General features: G+C 40.6%; 1 long non-coding RNA gene across 1 annotated transcript in view; it reads left to right on the top strand.

The window, feature by feature from the left end:
• The window catches only part of LOC129657315 (uncharacterized), a 32010-nt gene extending 28700 nt beyond the window's left edge, over window positions 1-3310 (top strand). The window contains exons 3-4 of the long non-coding RNA XR_008716669.1: window positions 1983-2097; window positions 3212-3310. This is a non-coding gene — a long non-coding RNA (uncharacterized LOC129657315). The remainder of the gene's footprint in view (window positions 1-1982; window positions 2098-3211) is intronic.
• The last annotated feature ends 17481 nt before the right edge of the window (window positions 3311-20791 follow it).

Raw genomic sequence — 20791 nt, forward strand, 5'->3', positions numbered from 1 at the left:
TGTGAAACAGATCGTCAGTCCAGGTTCGATGCATGAAACAGGGTGCTTAGAGTTGGTGCATTGGGATGACCCTGAGGGATGGGATGGGGAGGGAGGTGGGAGGGGGGTTCAGGATGGGGAACACATGTACACCCATGGTTGGTTCATGTCAATGTATGGCAAAACCACTACAATATTGTAAAGTAATTAACCTCTAATTAAAATAAATAAAAAAAAATGCACCCAGCAGTGACTTCCTGGAAATCTCTATGCTGTCCCCTGCAAGAAAGGCTTTCATTCACAAGAGCTGTTCAGCACTTTTTTTTTTTTTAATTAGGATAATCTAGATTTTTAAAAAATGTTTGTTTTATATTGGAGTATAGAGGATCCTGGGTTTCCCTGGTGGCTCAGATGGTAAAGAATCTGCCTGCAATGTAGGAGACCCGGGTTTGATCCCTGGGTCGGGAAGATTCCCTGGAGAAGGGAATGGCAACTCCAGTATTTTTGCCTGGAGAATCGCATAGACAGGGGAGCCTAATAGGCTACAGTCTATGGGGTTGCAAAAGAGTGGGACACAACTTAGTGAATGAACAACAAAAGACAGTTGCCAGTGTTGGCTGAAGCTGGGTTGAAATGCAAAAGATAAATATTTGTGTTGGAGTGTGAGTGCTTGTGTGTGTCCTCTTTTGTCTTGTTTTTCATCTTGCTTTGAAAGAAGAACTAATACAAAGAACTGAGAATATGCAAAAAAATGTTGAAGGTGGGTCAGAGGTCAAGTTGCGTGAGGTTAACACCCTCATTTAGGCTTCTAGGCCTTTTCCTGTATGTTGTACTGATGTGAGAAGAAAATCCACAGTTTAAATATTTAGTTTAAATGTTCAGTTTTTCCCAGATCCAAAGAATAATGGAGTCCACGGTAAGAAAGAAAGCTAGGAGTTCTCAGAAATAGGTAGAAAAATTGTAAAGTAAATAGGATTTTAAGAGAAGTCAAGAAAGGAAAAGAGGAATCCAATATATGGCTCATGGACAGAGAAAAGAGACCTTACAAGACCCATCAGGTTTGTTTTAGGAGAGAAGTTGCATTCCTCCTTAATGTCACAAACATAAGAAATAAGAAAACAAACAGTGGACTGCTACTTGGGAAGTTTTAACCCTCTGAGTTGCAGTTTTCTCATCTGTAAGATGGGCTGGTGGCAGTACCTGCCTCACAGATTTTCATGAGTGTTAAGTGAGGCCATAGATACGGCGAGCTGACTCCACCTTACTTACAGTAAGTGCTCAGAGTTAGCCCTTGTGGTTATTTGAGGCTGTCTCTTAGGTTTCCTCAAACTTCTGGGAATCCTGGAATGTGGACTGAACTCGGTGAGGAACTAGAGGAAGCATGGTCGGTTGGGTGGTGTGGGTTTCCTCCACATGTATTCATTTTCTCTTTCTCTCCAGTAGAGGAAGAGTAGGGACCCTATGGGGCAGTGAGAGGGAGATGCAGGTGATGGCTTCATGGGATGACCTTGGCAGGCACACTGGCACCGTTTTGATAGACTAGATGACATTGTACTACCCTGCCAGCTAGGCCCGTTCATACCTTTAATTCTTGAGCACAGCTGCTTTTATTTTTCTCTTCCCCTCCTAAAATCCCTGCCATATACTTGTCTTTTACGGAGGTTAAGACTTTCCAGGGCTCTGCTCTATTTCTCTCTCTTTCTGGGAAGGGCTTCAGGGAGGGATCACTTCCCCATTTACAACTTGGATTCATTTACTCATTCACCAAACATGTATTGAACACCCTTGCTAGTCCCAATTCTAGGCACAGACAATGTAATAAGTGAATTGGTTCTACCCTTGTAGAACTGCCGGTCAAGTGGGCAGGCGAGACAGGCAGTAAACAAAGACAGAAACCTCAGAGGAGAATGCTCTCCACTCTGCTTCGATCTGATGCTTTATTCTGAGTCATGGTAGAAATTAAGTGAAGGAGGCATTAGTGTTTTTTTTTTTTTTCCTGTGAGGACCAGATAAGCAGAACAGAAGTGCAAGTGGATGACACCTGCTCCAGGCAAGAAGTAAGGTTTCTGAGCTTCACCTCCAATGAGGACATTTCCTGAGTTCCTTGAAAGGCTGGAGGTAATCAGGTGGGGTTTCTAGGGTGGAAGTGACAATGCTGGAGTGGCTTCCTCTAATTCTGTGTGCGCTGCAGCAGGTTTCTCAGCAGGCTTTGTTAAGACATTGCTGGACATTTATGGTGCTGGTGGTGGTTTAGTTGCTCAGTTGTGTCTGATTCTTGCAACCCCATAGACTGTAGCCCACCAGGCTCCTCTGTCTATGGGATTCTTCAGCCAGAATACTGGGGTGAGTTGCCTTTCCCTTCTCCAGGGGATCTTTCTGATCCAGATAGAACCCAGATCTCCTTCATTGCAGGCAGATTCTTTACCATCTGAGCCAACAGGGAAGCCCATGGAGGAGCAAACTATGTGTTAAACATTGTTCCCAGGCATTAAACTGCACTAAATCCTTCCAACAAGTCTTTGATTAAGGCTTCTCATCATCTCCATAGAGATGAGGAAAGTAAGACAGAAAAATGCAGCATCACTTAGCTGGACCAAGCCAGAGCAGAAATGCAAATGTCACTTGACAGTCAGTCTTCACCTTTTCAAATACACCATCCTAGTTACATGTCTTCTGTTTTAGTCCAGAACTGGTTCTGAGTACAGAACAAAAAGATTACAAAGAAAAAATTAAAAACGGACCTAGCCCTGGGAGGAGGAGACAGAGAAGCTGTGAGAAACTTGAACTTGACTTTAGACAGGTGTGAGTTTGCACATGGAGAGCACCCTAGGCAGGGAGGAGATTGGTTTCATATGCCCAGAAGGCATCCATCAATATCACATCGGCCCTCCCGGCTTCCTTTCCTCTGCAGGACGTGCCGTTTTCTGCGTATCCATGTTGATTTAAGCTAACACATGAATGTCAAACTTATTCTCATTAATTTTAATTTTATAACATTTTTATCCATCCTGTATAAAACTTCTCTTTGAATGTTATAATCTGTTCAGCGTGGGTACATTCATAGTGATTATTTAACCTTGGCTAATTTTTTGAATACTTTCCTCCAAAGCTCCCCGCACACCGTTCTGCAGTAACACAGCCTTCCAAGTAGAGTAATCAAGATTTCTTGTGATATGATGTCTTTCTTCATTTGTTCCATGTCTCTTCGTTATTTGGTCCTTTTCTATTTTAGGAAGTGGGAGCAAAAGATTTAAATTGAACATCAGCAATGAAGAAAAGCTTAAGTTCAGACCAGGAACAAATGTATATAGGCCTGAATGTGCTGTAATCCTTGGAGAACAATGGAAAATATCCTGGATTTTAAAAAGTATATGAATGAACAATGATCAAGAAGGGAAAAAAAAATTGGACCTAGTTGGAAATCTCAGGTATTTTTTAAAACTTCATTTCTTTTTAACTTTTTATTGTTCAGTTGCTCAGTTGTATCTGACTTTGCCACCTCATGGACTGCAGCATGCCAGGCTTCCCTGTCCTTCACCATCTTCCAGAGATTTTCAACCTTGGGAAAGTCATTTAATGTTCTCTGAAATAGAGTTTCTCTGTTTTTTTTTTTTCCTCACATAGTATCTCATAATCTACAGAAAGAATGCTATATAATTGCATAGTCATTATGAAGATTGTAAAAGTGCAAACAACTCAAGAAAAATCATACACCATAGATTTGGGAAAGCTGGACTTTGGACCCATATTATATCCAGCATCAAAATTATATTCATCCCACAAAATGACAGTCAAGAAGATTACTAGAATGTATAAGGCATCAAGATCAAGGTGAACAGTAGGTCTTAGCCAGGCAAATAGAAATCAGAACAGCAATGCCAATAGGTGCTGATCTCAGGCCACTGTGAGCATGGAAACAGGGAGGATAGGGTTAAGTCAATGTTAGGCCTAGGTTCAGGGCATCCTGTACTTGCCAGTCTTCAGTCAGGGAGATTTCCAATTGCATGAGTCAAAGACTTATTCAATGCTTTCATTAAGAATCCATCCATGCATCTACCCATTCATTCACCTGTCCACCCATCCATCCATCTATCTGCCCACCCACCTACTGTCCACTCATTCATCCACCTATCCATCCCTCCATACACCCATCCATCCAACAATCCATCCATCTACCATCCATCAGTCCAATTACTCATCTGATGTATACAGAGCTCTTTTTAAATGGCATGTGAGTGATACAGGCAAGTGATACAGATACAATGGCAAGTGATACAATTCTGTGCAAACTGGCTCAGTTCCTGTCTGCTTAGAGTTTGTAATATGATGAGGTCTCAACAGTTATTAACACGGTGTTGTGTTAGTCACTCAGTCATGTCCTACTCTTTGTAAGCCCAGTGACTGTTGCCCATCAGGCTCCTGTGCCCACAGAATTCTCCAGGCAAGAATACTGGGGTGGGCTGCCATTTCCTTCTCCAGGGGATCTTCCTGACCCAGGGATCAAACCTGCTTGTCCTGCTGGGCAGGCAGATTCTTTACCTCTGAGCCACCTGGGGAGCCCCCCTGTAAGGTGGACCTCTACTTTTAACTTCCTGTGCACTTAGAATATCTCCCACAAAGAGAGATCTTGGGGTGATCACTCATGCATCCAGAGAGTCTTGGATGAGGGTCTTCAGGAGAACAGGTCAATGATCTAGACTTTCTCTTCTGCCATTTTAATAAGCATAGTATGCAATTAGCATTTGAACAATACTACTCCCTTACATATTTTAATTGTTAAAAATTATATAATCAAAATCTCCATTAAAATAAGTGGGCATCATTAATGGCGCAATTAGGTTAACATGACAGAGCTTTAGGGAAATTGAGTCTGCTGTTTTCCTCTCCTTCCATCTCTCTTTCTCTTTCTATTCTTTCTTTTTTCTCCTTCCTTCCTCCCTTTTCATTTCTTCTTTCTTTCTGTCTCCTGTATATGTGAATTGTGTGTGTGCGTTTGTGTATGTATGTGTGTTTGAGAAGAATAACAAAAATACAACAGGCACTCAGCATTTTGACTATAGGTCTGATTCTTGGTCAGGTAATAATACTATGCTTTTCTTTTTCGGGGTCTTATTCATGAGAAGCAAAGACTCCCCATTGCTCTTAAATCAATCTCAAGAAATCAGCAAAAGAAGCATAGATTGGTTTTGACTACATTTCCTAGATCTGCACTTCATCGCCGCCTTTGTTCTTTCTTTAAATAATCGTTTCACATTTAATGAAACAGTGGCAGACAGTAGAGAGAGTAAAGGCTTTGAAATTAGAGGCTTAATGCAAATCCTGATTCAGGCACTTTCTAGTGGTTTGATTTCTTGTTTCTCTTTCTCCATCTGGCCCTCAAACTCATTCATTTATTTGAACTTTCACAAACACTTACTGAACACCTTCTTATGCACTATTAGGCACTAAGAATAGAGCAGTGGAGAAGATTGTTTCTCGATGTACTTACACTCAAATTTTGCATTTTGTGTATTTTCTGCCATGTCTGAGAACTCTTTTCTCTCAGGTATATGCAACGTATGATGTCATCCAAATCCATAGCCACCACATAGAGATGAATTCCTGATGTTATTTGTAGTTCTCCCTGAAAAAACACCCTGTGATTTTAATCTCCCTTTGCCTTTTTCATCTGGTTGTCCACAAAAACACATAAAAACCAATACTGAGTTCATGATCTACCTCCACCAATGAATTTCTTCCCTAGAGCTGTTTAGCCATATAGCCTAACAAATATATAGTGATGCTAATAAAAGCATTGAGAACATGTGTGACATTGTCTTCTCTTGTTCTTGCTTATGCACCAGCAGCTAGTCAATAAATACAGGTTAAGTAAAGGATGCAATGAATGGATAAGGAGGACCTAGTCTAGGAGGAAAGGAAGATAGAGGAAAAAACATCTATGTCATTTCCAACACTTACATCACCTAGTCCAGTCTAGTAGATAAACTCCTTAAGTCCTTAACTGGAAGCATGAACAAAGTGCCCTGAGAGGGCATTAATGCAAGCTCTGATCAAGTCAGGAAATTCTTTACTGAGGAGGTAACATGAAACTCGGATCTTCAAAGAATAGTAGGGATTTTTTTTTTAAACACGGAGATAACCTGTAGGAAAAAGACAAATAGAATGAAAAAGGAGAAGAGTTATAACTGATCTGTTGAATGAGCTGAATTGAATAGATTGTAGCTTAAAGCACTTGAAAATGTTCCCTTCCTCTGCTATAAAGCCCATTCTGTCATCTCCCCCTTTCCAAAATTGGAGTGATATTTATTTGGTAAGTACTTTTAAATCACTTTTAGGTATGCATTAGTCAGCTCTTTCTGAGACAATGCTCTGTAACAAACCATTTCAAACTCAGTGGCTTTTAAGAATGAGCAAGTATTCTCACTCTCTGTGTCTGCAGGGAAACTGTGGTTCAGCTGGCCTAGATTAGGCTTGACTGGGCAGTTGTCTGGCCACAGGTCAGCTGGGCTCTTGGTCTGTTCCCCTGCCTTGTTCTGAGTCCAGTCAAAAGGCTCGGAAACCAGCACTGAGAAAGGGAGGATGCAGACTGCTCCTTTATCCCTGATTGTTTTGGTAATCTTTAGAGCTCCTGACCAGAGAAGGCAATGGCACCCTACTCCAGTCCTCTTGTCTGGAAAATCCCATGGACGGGGGAGCCTGGTGGGCTCCATGGGGTTGCTGAGGGTCGGACACGACTGAGCGACTTCACTTTCAATTTTCACTTTCATGCTTTGGAGAGGGAAATGGCAACCCACTCCAGTGTTCTTGCCTGGAGAATCCCAGGGACGGGGGAGCCTGGTGGGCTGTTGTCTATGGGGTCGCACAGAGTCGGACACGACTGAAGTAACTTAGCAGCAGCAGCAGCAGCAGCAGAGCCTCTGACAGACGACGTTCCAGCTCTTTCTCCTCAGAAAAGGTGAGACCACACTTGTACTTAAAGTTAGCTGTGGCCATATGACTTCTTTTAGCCAAATAACTGTGTACCTGTTGGGTGGGAGTTATAAGAATCAGTGCAACTAGCAAAGCTCCTGAGATGGACATATAGCATGTATGGGAAAGGAGTTTTTATTTAAGTAAAGGAGGTGTGTGTGTGTGTGTGTGTGCGCGCGTGCGCTCACGCAAGTGTGTGCATGTGTCTGATACAGCATAACCTTATCTGTACTGATAATTCTTCTACTCTCCACATCTCTGTATCTGCTATTTCTGACTCCTCTGTTGCACATGAGGGTGGAAGAAAGAAAAGAAAGTGGTCCAGTTTTATGTCCCTGGCACAGTTGTGGTTCTCCCTTAAAGGCTCTTTGACGTGGCAAATGTCTAAATGCTGAGTGTTCCCTCATGGGGAGTTGGAGGAATTTCTTACAGTGCCATGGCTGTCCTTTTTTAGTAATTTACTGAGAAGGATGATGCTTGATTCTACTGATGTCTTTTGACTCCACCCTTGTACCTGCTTCTGATGAGATTCCTCCAGTCATTTTCTGCTGCTGTCTGCTGTCCCCTGCAGGCAGACCTCTTGAAGAGGGTTTACTTGAGACAAACCTAATCTAGCTGCTCTCCTTGGCCTCCCCCAGACACACAGGAAGCATACTCTTGCTGCATTGTTGGGGAGGTGCTGTTCCCACAGCAGCTGTCTGTCCTTTTTCTGCTGCTGGAGCAGCTCCAGCCAGGCTTTTCCATGGGGGCAAGGGTCCAGCACCACCCCTGTGCCCTGCGACTCTTTAAGGCATGACTCAGTTCCTTAGAAAGCTCTCATTGCACTTTGTGGATTCCAGTATCAAGAATGGGACTCAGGGCCTCCTCACTCACCTACCCAGAGAGAAGAGGAAAATTGCCTCTAACCTCCATCTAGACTGATGACTTTCTTGAAAAAAATTCTCCAATCAAGCTGCTTGCTGACTTTCTGGGCTGTTCTTGTGAACAATTAGGTTGGTAACGAGTTTGGGGTCTCAGGATTTGGTTTGTCCATCTCTCAGAAGATCTGGCTGACATGGGCTTATATCCCCTTAATAGTCGCTGTTGCTTAGTCGCTAAGTCATGTCTGACTCTTTGCGACACCATGGACTATAGCCCACCAGGCTCCTCTGTCCATGGGATTTCCCAGGCAAGAATACTGGAGCTGTTGCCGTTTCCTTTTTCAGGGGATCTTCCTGACCCAAGGAGCAAACCCGTGTCTCCTGCTTAGCAGGCAGATTCTTTACCACTGAGCTTCCTGGGAGGCCTCCCCCTGCCACCCACCTTGATAGTACATATGGACAATTAACCTCTATTGTCCCAGCTTTGGGATCTCAATAGAAATTACAGAGACACACATATCCATTTACCACTTCACAGAGATTTAAAAGATTACCATATGTCCCAGGAGAGGTAAGAAGTTCCGTGTGAACAAAGTCAGTGTTTTTTCGGCTGGAAAAGAGACAGGGTGTGGGGATGAGCAGGCAGCCTGGACCCAGCAGTAAAACATGTATTGTCCTGTTTTCCTTGATGCCTGGTACCCTGACTTCTATTCCATCTTGCTCTGAACTTATGGGGGTTCACAGTTCAACTCAGGTCATACCACTCTTTCCTCAGTGGCATTTTTATTACCTGTAGTAGGTTAACTAGCGTTCCCCCATCCTCCAAAATCCACACTTACTCAGGACTTCAGAATGTGACTTTATTTGGAAATAGGGTCTTTGAAAATGTAATTAAATTAATATGAAAGCATACTAGATTAAAGTGGGTTTTAAATCCGGGGGCTGGTATTCTTATAAGACATAACTGAACCCAGAGAAGAGTACCATGTGCAGATGGAGACAGAGACTGGAGAGATGCTGTTACAAGTCAGCGATCACCAAGGATGTCCAGGAACCAAAAGAAGTTGGAAGAGGCAAAGGGGATTCTCCCATAAGGCCTCTGGACAGACAATAGCCCTGCTGATAGCTTGATTTGAACTTCTGGCCCCTGGAACCATGAGAGAATACATTTCTGTTGTTTGAAGCTGCCTAGTTTGTGGAAGCTTGTTATAGTAACTGCAGGAAACATATATTGCCATGTATCTATTTTCTATATCCCCCCTCCAACTAGAACAAGTCCTTCAGATGGTAGGAGTCTGATTCCAATTTCTCTTTGGGTTTCCACCAACATAGTATATTGATAAGGAGGTATTTATCATATGTTTGCCACAATAAAAGCATTGATATCCAGTTGATGATTAGCTTTAACTTGAAATCACTTTGCAACAAAATGGAAATTTATAACAGACACAGAAGTGTGAATGAAAAGAATGAATCATTACATGTTATTACCTCCTACTATTGTTCCAGCCTCATGATAGATCCTCTCTCCCATTAATTTCAGATTCTCACTCAATTATCTAGGTCAATTCATATTCTTTAGAAACAGTTTACATCTCTAGTCAACCCATTTATGATTCATCTGAAGGAGTGAATGGATTTAAAAAAAAATAGAGTGAAATACAAATTATTTTGAGATTGCAAGTAAACAGGAATTTATTAAAAATAACTTGGATTTAGGAGAGTGTAATTTCATTTCAATTTACTTGCAGAGTGCTAATTATTCAATTATTGGAGACACACAAAAGGAAAGATAACGTGAATTTTCAATAACAAGTGCTTTACATAATTTGTTTCTGTGACTTTCTCAGAGGAAAGTACTATGCCTAAAACCCTTATTTTATTGCATTTTTATGTTAAACATTTATTTAAAAACATATATCTGCTACTTAGGCAGAAAGGGTCTTTTTGAGGTAAAATGGCATACGATAAAAAGGAAATTGTGCTTATCATATAAAGTGGTGTCAATTAAAAATGAGAAAAGGAGGATAAAATTACCAAAGCAACAGAAATGTGAGAATTTTCTAAAAAGAACTTAAATACATTCATTTTGCCCACTGTTTGCATTGTAGATATTATCTACATGAACATGTATGAAAACCATGAAAGAAGTAGACGAAAACATACTTGATTTGCACCAGAAACTTTAAGGTCCCAAGTTCAATGTCTTAGGTAGAATATTAATATCACAGATGTCACCTCTGAACTACCACAAACTCCCTGTTTGGGGGCTCAGATTAATGAGGACTGGCTGCACATGTAAAAATGGGAAAATATTACATGGACAGTGTTTCCTTCTTCTTTTCTAATAAGTCATTCCCAGATGGTAAGCCACACCCCAGAGACTCGAGTTTTCAAGTTGTGTTAATTTTTTTTTCCATCGTACTTCCTGCTGATCGATAGTGCTACCAAAAGCTGATTTCTGCAATGAATACAATTTAGCTAATGAGGAAGTAGGCAGCACTTCTCTGTGAATTATGGATTGTGTGCTGAGAAGGAGCCTGCTCCATATGTCACTTTCATCTGAGCGAGTGAAGAGAGGATGCATATTATTATTTTGTTTTAGCTGGAATGGCTTACATGCATAGCTGGCTGTCTAGATTTGGGGCTGGTTATGAGGATGGGTAAGTAATCTTTGTATGTGTATACTTTATGCCCAGAAAATGTTACCAGCTAGTGCAAGTCGGGAAATTAAGGTCTTGCTCCAGTTTCTTCCCTTATTTTCTTTCTCTTATTTCCAAGAGTGACCTTGGGCCAGGAGTTTGATCCTTAGATGTGGCAAAAGATTCTCTCCTGAACAAATTTTAGCCAGGCTCTGCTGAGCATTCTTCTTGCCTATACTGGACCGTTCCCCCTATTGCAATGCTATAGTACTGGTTAGAATCTGCTTTTGCCGTTTTAACTAGTGTCCAACTTTGCCAGAGGCCATGGCTGTTTTTCTGGAAGAGGTGGATAATAACCTAAGTTCCCATCAGCTCTGGTATTTTTTGATTCAATATATTCATTTCCAGGATCAGTTCTGTGTGGAATTTGGCACCTGTGTCCCGAAGTTTCCTCGACTCCCTTAGCAAAGAGAGTTGACCTTTGTGAATCTGCCTCATCCAAAAGTAAAACCCTGCCATTGTCCTTTGCCAAAAACTCACTGAATAAAATTCCTTGCATTGCTACAACTTCTCCAAAGTCTTAGGAGGCAGGAGATAGAACCAGTTGGGAAGGTCAAAGATAGCATTAAGCACTAGCTTTTAAATTTTTTTTATTTATTTTTAATTGGAGGATAATTGCTTTACAGTATTATGTTGGTTACTGACATACATCAACATGAATCAGTTATAGGTAAGCATATGTTCCCTCTCTCTTGAACCTACCTCCTACCTTGCATCCCATCCTACCCCTATAGGTTGTCACATGGATGACTTCTGCTTGGAAAGTAAATATGGGAATAATTCCTCCCACTCCTCATAGGAGAGGCCAGCATACTAGGTGGGCTCACTCAGATTTCACTGGGATAGTAAGAAGCAATATTGTTGTTCTTTGCCTAGTTTTCCTTGTTGTTCAGTCATTAAGTCAAGTATAACTCTTTGCAACCCCATAGATTGCAGTATGCCACACTTCCCTGTACTTCACTATTTCCTGGAGCTTGCTCAGATTTATGTCCTTTGAGTTGATGATGCCATCCAACCATCGTACCCTCTGTTGTCCCCTTTTCCTCCTGCCTCAATCTTTCCAAGCATCAGAGTCTTTTTCAATCAGTTGGCTCTTTACATTGAGTGGCCAAAGTATTGGAGCTTCAGTTTCAGCATCTCTTTCCAATGAATATTCAGGGTTGATTTCCTTTGGGATTGACTGCTTGGATCTTCTTGCAGTCCAAGGGATCCTCAAGAGTCTCCTCCTTCACTACAATTTCAAAGCATCAATTCTTTGGTACTGAGCCTGCTGTATAGTCCAACTCTCACATCCATACACGACTACTGGAAAAGCCATAGCTTTGACTAGATGGACCTTTGTTGGCCAAGTGATGTCTCTGCTTTTTAATATGCTGCCTAGGTTTGTCATAGCTTTTCTTCCAAGGAGCAAGTGTCTTTTAATTTCATGGCCGCAGTCACCACCAATGGTGATTTTGGAGCCCAAGAAAATAAAGTCTGTCACTGTGTCCATTGTTTCCCCATCTATTTTCCGTGAAGTGATGGGACCAGATACCATGATCTTAGTTTTTTGAATATTGTTTTAAGTCAGCTTTTTCACTCTCCTCTTTCACCTTCATCAAGAGGCTCTTTAGTTCCTCTTCACTTTCTGCCATAACAGTGGTGTCATCTGCATATCTGAGGTTATAGATATTTCTCCCAGCAATCTTGATTCCAACTTGAGTGTCATCCAGCCCTTCATTTCGCATGATGTACTTTGGATATAAGTTAAAAAAGCAGGGTGACAATAAACAACCTTGACAGACCTCTTTCCTAATTTTGAACCAGTCCATTTTTCCATGTCCAGTTCGAACTATTGCTTCCTGACCTGCATACAGGTTTCTCAAGAGGCAGATAAGGTGCTCTGATATTCCAATCTCTTTGAGAATTTTCCACTGTTTGTTCTGATCTACACAGTAAAAAGGCTTTAGTGTAGTCAATAAAGCAGAAGTAAAAGAAAGTCATAATTTGCAGGTAATGTCTCTATGTATATAATACTGTTGCTAGTTGTATATGCCAATGCAGCCTCACCAACAATGCTGCATATAAAGCTGCTTAGCAAGGGATTGACACTCCTCCAAGAGAGAGGTGGCATCTATGCTCCCTTTCCTTGAATCTGGGAGGTGATTTATGACTACCCAGATCAACAGAGTCCAGGAGAAATAGTGCTATGGTTCTCTGTCTCTCAGGACACTTATTTTGGTGCCCAAACACCATATTGGGAGGAAGTCCAAGACACGAGGAGAGACCTCATGTGGGTGTTTCAGCTGATAGCCTCAGCTAAGGTCTTAACTAAGAGTCAGCATTAATTGCTGGGAAGGGAATAAGACTTTCAGTTCAATTCAGTTCAGTTCAGTTGCTCAGTCATGTCCGACTCTTTGCGACCCCATGAATAGCAGCACGCCAGGCCTCCCTGTCCATCACCAACTCCTAGAGTTCACTCAAACTCATGTCCATCGAGTTGGTGATGCCATCCAGCCATCTCATCCTCTGTTGTCCCCTTCTCTTCCTGCCCCCAAACCTCCCTGTCCATCACCAACTCCTAGAGTTCACTCAAACTCATGTCCATCGAGTTGGTGATGCCATCCAGCCATCTCATCCTCTGTTGTCCCCTTCTCTTCCTGCCCCCAATCCTTCCGAGCATCAGGGTCTTTTCCAATGAGTCAACTCTTTGCATGAGGTGGCCGAAGTATTGGAGTTTCAGCTTTAGCATCAGTCCTTCCAATGAACACCCAGGACTGATCTCCTTTAGAATGGACTGGTTGGATCTCCTTGCAGTCCAAGGGACTCTCAAGCATCTTCTCCAACACCACAGTTCAAAAGCATCAATTCTTTGGCACTCAGCTTTCTTCACAGTCCAACTCTCACATCCGTACATGACCACTGGAAAAACCATAGCCTTGACTAGATGGACCTTTGTTGGCAAAGTAATGTCTCTGCTTTTGAATATGCTATTTAGGTTGGTCATAACTTTCCTTTCAAAGAGTAAGCGTCTTTTAATTTCATGGCTGCAATCACCATCTGCAGTGATTTTGGAGCCCCCCAAAATAAAGTCTGCCCCTGTTTCCCCATCTATTTCCCATGAAGTGATGGGACCAGATGCCATGATCTTCGTTTTATGAATGTTGAGCTTTAAGCCAACTTTTTCACTCTCCACTTTTACTTTCGTCAAGAGGCTTTTGAGTTCCTCTTCACTTTCTGCCATAAGGGTGGTGTCATCTGCATATCTGAGGTTATTGATATTTCTCCTGGCAATCTTGATTTCAGCTTATGCTTCCGCAAGCCCAGTGTTTCTCATGATGTACTCTGCGTATAAGTTAAATAAGCAGGGTGACAATATACAGGCTTGATGCACTCCTTTTCCTATTTGGAACAAGTCTGTTGTTTCATGTCCAGTTCTAACTGTTGCTTCCTTACCTGCATATAGGTTTGTCAAGAGGCAGGTAAGGTGGTCTGGTATTCCCATCTCTTTCAGAATTTTCCACAGTTTATTGTGATCCACACAGTCAAAGGCTTTGTCATAGTCAATAAAGCAGAAATAGATGTTTCCAACTCCTGGTGTCCATCTGGGAACAAGGTGGAGGAGAGACATCTTTCTCTGCTGTACCCCATATGAATTACTGACCCACTGAAAGCATGAACAATAATAAATTATAATTATTGCTTTTGACTGCTAGATTTGGGGGATAATTTATTATGCAGCAATAGATTGCTACAAATATTAAAAGAAACTATAGCTGCCATATTAGAATTAAGAAGAATTTAGCACAGCTGCTGGATACAAAATCTATAAAAAAATCAATTGTTTTTATATATTAATACAAACTGAAGTCAAATTAAAAAGCTTGCAATAGTATAAAAGCATAATTACCTAACAATAAACACAACAAAATTCATACCAATCCTTTAAAGAGAAAGTTACAGAACAGTATTCAAATATTCTAAAGATCTGTGTGTTTTAGTCGCTTAGTCATATCTGACTCTTTGCGACCCCATGGACTGTAGCCCACCAGGCTCCTCTGTGCATGGGGATTCTCCAGGCAAGAATACTGGAATGGGTTGCTATGCCCTCCTCCAGGGGATCTTCCCGACTCAGGATTGAACCCAGGTCTCCCATGTCGCAGGCAGATTCTTTGCTGTCTGATCTGACATAGGATGTCTTTGAAGTGGAAATGGAAATCACTCAACTGTGGCTGACTCTTTGTGACACCATGGACTATAGAGTCCATGGAATTCTCCAGGCCAGAATACTGGAGTGGGTAGCCTTTCCCTTCTCCAGGGGATCTTCCCAACCCGGGGATGGCACCCAGTTCTGCAGTATAGGATATCTTTTCGATCTAGGAAAACTTCAAAAACATGTATTATGCACAAGGATAAAGAGTCTACACTGTGTACATATCTTATGTCATATAAACCAAAATCACAATTATGTTTTAACATAATGAGATGATTCTAGAAAATTATATGGGGATTGCAAAGGCTGTGCCTATTGGTGGTTCTCCAAGAGGAGAATGAAATGACTACTTGTTGCACCTGATTATAAAACTTAAGGAGTTTAAGGACTTAAGATTCTGGGTTACCGATACAAGGACTGTGGATTATAAGTAAACAGACCGTGGCAGAAAACTTAGACACCCACATAGATTCAGAGGCTTTAAGTATGGCAGACATGGTAGTGTAGATTAATGATGCAAAGACAGATTTTTCACTGAATGTCATAGACACAACATTGGTCAAATCAAACAAAGATGAAATTAACTCCACCACAAAAAACCAATTCCAGGCAAATCAAAACCTATACAAGAAAAAGTAAAAAGTAAAAAGTTTAAAAACATAGAAACAAAATAAGACCTTTTTTTCGTAAGCTTGTAGTAGGAAAGTTTTTTTTTTTTTAAGTCATCTAATACATTGCACCTTCTCAAATAAGAGTGATTAATGTGATCATTTTAAATTGAGTATCTTTTCATCAAAAATATTTTTATAGATTATAGATGGAGTCATAGAAGCCTTTAAAATAAGTGGGGCCAGAGTAGGAGGAAGGAGGTAATATTTAGCTCAAGTGCAGCCATGAGAAGGTGGGTGCTGTAGCTGGGAAATGTTCATAATAGTAAAAACTGGCAACAGTGCAAATGCCCACAAATAGCAGGGATCCAAAAAGCAAAACAAAAATGAACACCATCACACATGTACACAGCAGGAGGGAGCTAAAATTCAAGAGACCACTGAGAAGTGACTGGAATTAAGGATTTATTCCCTTGGGTATGGTGGTTATTAAACATTTTGATAGACTTGAAAGATAAAGAAGAGAATGATCTGTATAAACTGCTCAAAAGAATTATCTGATTCTTTTTTTCTTTTTACCTTTTAAGTGATTGTGGTTTATTTGTCTCCCTACAAGAGATCCACAGGTGTCCAGTCTAGGGCTGGGGAAGATGCTGGCTGATGCTGTCAAGGGCTCATAATCTTCTACTCTTGTAGAGCTATCCTAAGCTAGTGGCTCTCCTTATGGTCCCTGGAAAGCTGCTATCCCTCTGGACAACACACTTGAGTTCCAGTAAGGAAGAAGAAAACAGGGCTATGCATGAAAAGCCACACTAGGTGAGTTTCACTTTCTATTAGGCAATTGAGAGCTTTCTTGGAAGTTGCAACCAGAATTTTTCTGCTTGAATCTCATTGGTTGGAATGATGCTCCATGACCACCTTGGGATGAGAAGAGGGTTGGGAGAGGATGAATAAGATATAGGGTTGATAATACACCCCCAGAAGAGAACACCTTCCTTTCAGTCTTTGAAGATGTCAACTTATGTGTTTTCTAGAATATGTAGCTTACTTAGGGAAAGATTTCTCTTGATAGATTTTAACATGACACCTTGCACATCTCATAGCAGGGAAGGAAAACTCCCTCCTCTGTTGTGGACTCATTCCTTCCTTGTCTTATATATGGTAATTAGAGTGCTGTCTTTGAAGCCAGACCCTGTGGGCCTGTATCTCAGCTCTTCCTCTTATTTTCTGTGTGACTTCGGGCAAGTTACTTGCTCTCAGGGTCTGAATTTCTCCATCTGTAGAAAAAATATTAAAAATGCCTCTCACTTTATCAGAATGTTGTGAGAATTAAATGAGCTAATCCCTGTGAAACAGAGCAGTGATCAACCCAGAGCAAGCACTTGATAAGTGTTGGCAATTATTCTTCAAAGTTTAGAAATTTACATGGTGCCAACTCCTATCAACAGGCTTGATTGAAATGCCTTTTATTTCTTACTGACTTATTCAAAGCATCTTATTTTCCATTTTCCCTTTGAGTTTCTTGTTTCTGAAACCCAGAACTGCTCTGTGTGAGCTTCTTTCTTTTTAATGTGTATAAGTGTGTTTTATTATTTTTAATATAAATTTATTTATTTTAATTGGGGGCTAATTACTTTACAATATTGTATTGGTTTTGCCATATATCAACATGAATCCGCCACAGGTATACACGTGTTCCCCATCCTGAACCCCCTTCCCACTTCCTTCCCCATACCATCCCTCTGGTCATCCCAGTGCACCAGCCCCAGCATCCTGTTTCATGCATCGAACCTGGACTGGCGATTATTTTGAGTGACAACAAGGCTATTCTCCCTTAAGCAAGCATTCCTAGCTCTGACAATAAGTTTGTGGTCATGACTTCCCATACCTTCTCTTTATTGTTCAGTTGCTCAGTCATGTCCGATTCCTTTGTGACCCCATGAACTGCAGCATGCCAGGCTTCCTAGTCCTTCACCATCTCCTGGAGTCTCCTAAAACTCATGTCCATTGAGTCAGTGATGCCATCCAACCACCTCCTCTTCTGTCATCCCTTCTTCTCCTGCCTTCTATCTTTGCCAGCATCGGGGTCTTTTCCAATGAGTTTGCTCTTCCCATCAGGTGGCTAAAGTATTGGAGCTTCAGCATCGGCCCTTCCAGTGAATATTCAGGGTTGATTTCCTTTATGCTTGACTGGTTAATCTCCTTGTAGTCCAAGGGACTCTCAAGAATCTTCTCCAGAAGCACAGTTCAAATGCATCAACTATTTGGTGCTCAGTGTTCTTTATGGTCCAACTCTCACATCCATACATGACTACTGGAAAAACCATAGCTTTGACTAGACAGACCTTTGTTGGCAAAGTGATGTCTTTGCTTTTTAATACACTGTCTAGGCTATCTTCTCTTAGGCCTGTGAAATCTACTTCCTGGGAAAGGTTATTGCTCAGACCCACATTTGTTAAAGCTGGGACTCAAAACACCTCCGGTGGATTGCTGAAGTGAAGGTGTTGATGTTTCTCAAATGTGTATTTCCTGGAATTCCAAGAGCTCCAATGCCTCTATCCCATGTTCCTCAAGATACAGTCTTTCTTGATCTTTAAATGCTCCATGCTTAAAGTAGCATTTTTATTTTCTTGATTTTCCCTTTCTGTTCAGTGCTCCTTCAGGAGGACTCTATGGGTTTCCTCACCTTGAGTTGTACTCCTTTAGAAGGTCAGTTTCCTGCTCAAGCACTGGTCATTGTATCTGTGAACCTTCTTTATTTTTCCTACTGCTTTCTGGCCCAGATATTTACATCACTAATATTCTCCTATAGATAATCTCTTTAATGTTCACCATAGTAAGATACTTGAAATCAATGAGTCTTGGACCTACAAAAAAACAGGAGTCCAGATTTGGATGATCCAAACACAGAGAGATTCAATATCTAGCCCAGACCTGATCTTCCTCCATTATTTTCCTGAATGGTTTCTCTTAAATATTCCAATCTAAATCTATTGTGCTTACTTCTAGATCCCTAATTCCATAAATTCATCAATCATATCCTCTCAGGCACGAAGAATACCTCCATTACCATTTCAATAACTAGGGCCTTGAGACATACTCAGTGATTCTTAATCAAGCTAAAAATTAAAAAAATCATCCTGTCTCACTTTTATTCACTGTGATATGATGCCAGTGTATGAAATATAAGCCCTTTTGTCCAGGAAACATCAATCCCCCAAGTTTCAAAGTTAAATTACTTGGAAAAAAGTCATCATCTTCCTTTCAGGTAAACACGGCAAGAGCTCCTGGGTTGATTATGTGATCTTTTGTATGAAAATGTCATTATAACAATTCTAGTAAATGTTTGATGAGTTGCCAGCCAACCTATGTAATAGAGAATCTATTTAACATATTAAAAAATCAGACTTTATGTAAGAAGGTATGTTCAAATCACTTGTTATAAGTTATAGAGAATATTTTAGTTCAATTTTATTCAACTTAACACTGAGTTCTGATTAAAATTTTCAGAAGGGCAGCAAACTTATGCATTGACATTTTTTCTGTTTCTCAGGGGAAAAAAATAATTGCATTTACAAGAAAAAAGATAGATAGGAAAAGGAACACTGATGCCAGTGAATTTCATGGCAAGTTACCAGAATCATATTTACTGTTTGAAACAATCTTGATACCCAATAAACAGAAAATATGTTGCAAGAATTTTATATTCTTTCTATTTTTAGGGGAGGATGTTTACCATGGGAAAAAATGAAATAATCTAGTAAAAGATTAAAAATAATGTAATCAACGTAAGTAGCATATGACACTTCTTCAAATGCTTATTATTAACATTTTAAAATACACATAAATTCTCTTGGTATTACAAACCATATATATTCAATTGTCAACAATGTTTTTTATGCATATGTCTTCTCACTGCTAATAGAAAACAATATGCTTAAGGTCAAGTACCAAGTTGAATTTGTCTTTTTATTTTTGAAAGTAAAACTCTATTGACATCTCTCACACACTCAATGTTTTTTCAAAACAACTAAATTGATGAGGCCATGGTTAAAGTTTCTGAAATTCACAATTCCCTTTTAAGAAAAAAATAAAACAGCTCTTGACCCTGTTGATCAATAGAGTGGAGGAGAAAAATGTAGACTAATTATTTACTGCAAAATAAAAAAAAAAACTATGAATGCATAGTATTCCTCTTTGAGCTTGCCAATACTTACATAAAAGAAATATATAATTCATATCTCAATTTTACATGAAAGTAAAATATTATTGGAGTTCTCAGGTGGCGCTAGTGGTAAAGAACCTGTCTGCCAATGCAGGACACATAAGAGATGCAGGTTCTATCCCTGGGCCAGGAAGATCCTCTGGAGGAGGTCATGGCAACCCACTCAAGTATTCTTGTCTGGAGAATACCATGGACAGAGGAGCCTGGTGGGCTACAGTCCGTAGGGTGGCAAAGAGTCAGACACGACTGAAGTGACTGACTGAGCATGCATGCACACAAAATATTATTGCTGATTGAGAAACTAAGACAAATTTCTTTCTTACATACCTTAATCTTATAAAATGTAACACATAAATTCCTTACTGAAAATACTTTATTTTCATAAACCACTTCATCATATTTTATGTAGTTCTTACTGTTGTTCTTCAATCATTAAATCATGTCTGACTCTTTGTGACCCCATGGACTGCAGCACTCCAGGCTTCCTTATCCTTCACTATCTCCCAGAGTGTGCTTAAACTCGTGTCCAATTAATGAGTCGGTGATGCCATCCAACCATCTCATCCTCTGTCATCCCCTTCTCCTCCTGCCTTTGCTCTTTCCCAGCATCAGAGTCTTTTATAATGAATCAGCTCTTCAGATCAGGTAGCCAAAGTATGGAGCTTCAGCTTCAGCACTGCACTGAAGAACTGATGCTTTCGAACTATGGTGTTGGAGAAGACTCTTGAGAGTCCCTTGGACTGCAAGGATATCAACCAGTCAATCATAAAGGAAATCAACACTGAATATTCACTGGAAGGACTGATGCTTAAGCTGAATCTCCAATACTTTGGCCACCTGATGTGAAGAGCTGACTCATTGGAAAAGACCTTGATCTGGGAAAGATTGAAGGCAGGAGGAGGGGATGACAGAGGATGAGATGGTTGGATGGCATCACCGACTCAATGGACTTAAATTTGAGTAAGTTCTTGGAGATGATTAAGGTCAGGGAAGCCTGGCAAGCTGCAGTTCATGGGGTTACAGCAGTTCATGGGGTCACAGAGTTGGACATGGCTGAGCGACTCAACAACAACAATTTGCCATGAAGTGATGGGACCAAATGACATGCTCTTACTTTTTTGAAGGTTGAGTTTTAAGCCACCATTTTTATATCCCCTTTAACCCTCATCAAGAGGTGATTTTTTTTTTGTAGTTACTTCTTTGAAGTACTTATTAGCAAATATAATGTTATTTAACCACATTCTAAAATTTATTTT

This window comes from Bubalus kerabau, chromosome 7 (assembly GCF_029407905.1).
Source record: "Bubalus kerabau isolate K-KA32 ecotype Philippines breed swamp buffalo chromosome 7, PCC_UOA_SB_1v2, whole genome shotgun sequence".
Lineage (NCBI taxonomy): Eukaryota > Metazoa > Chordata > Mammalia > Artiodactyla > Bovidae > Bubalus > Bubalus kerabau.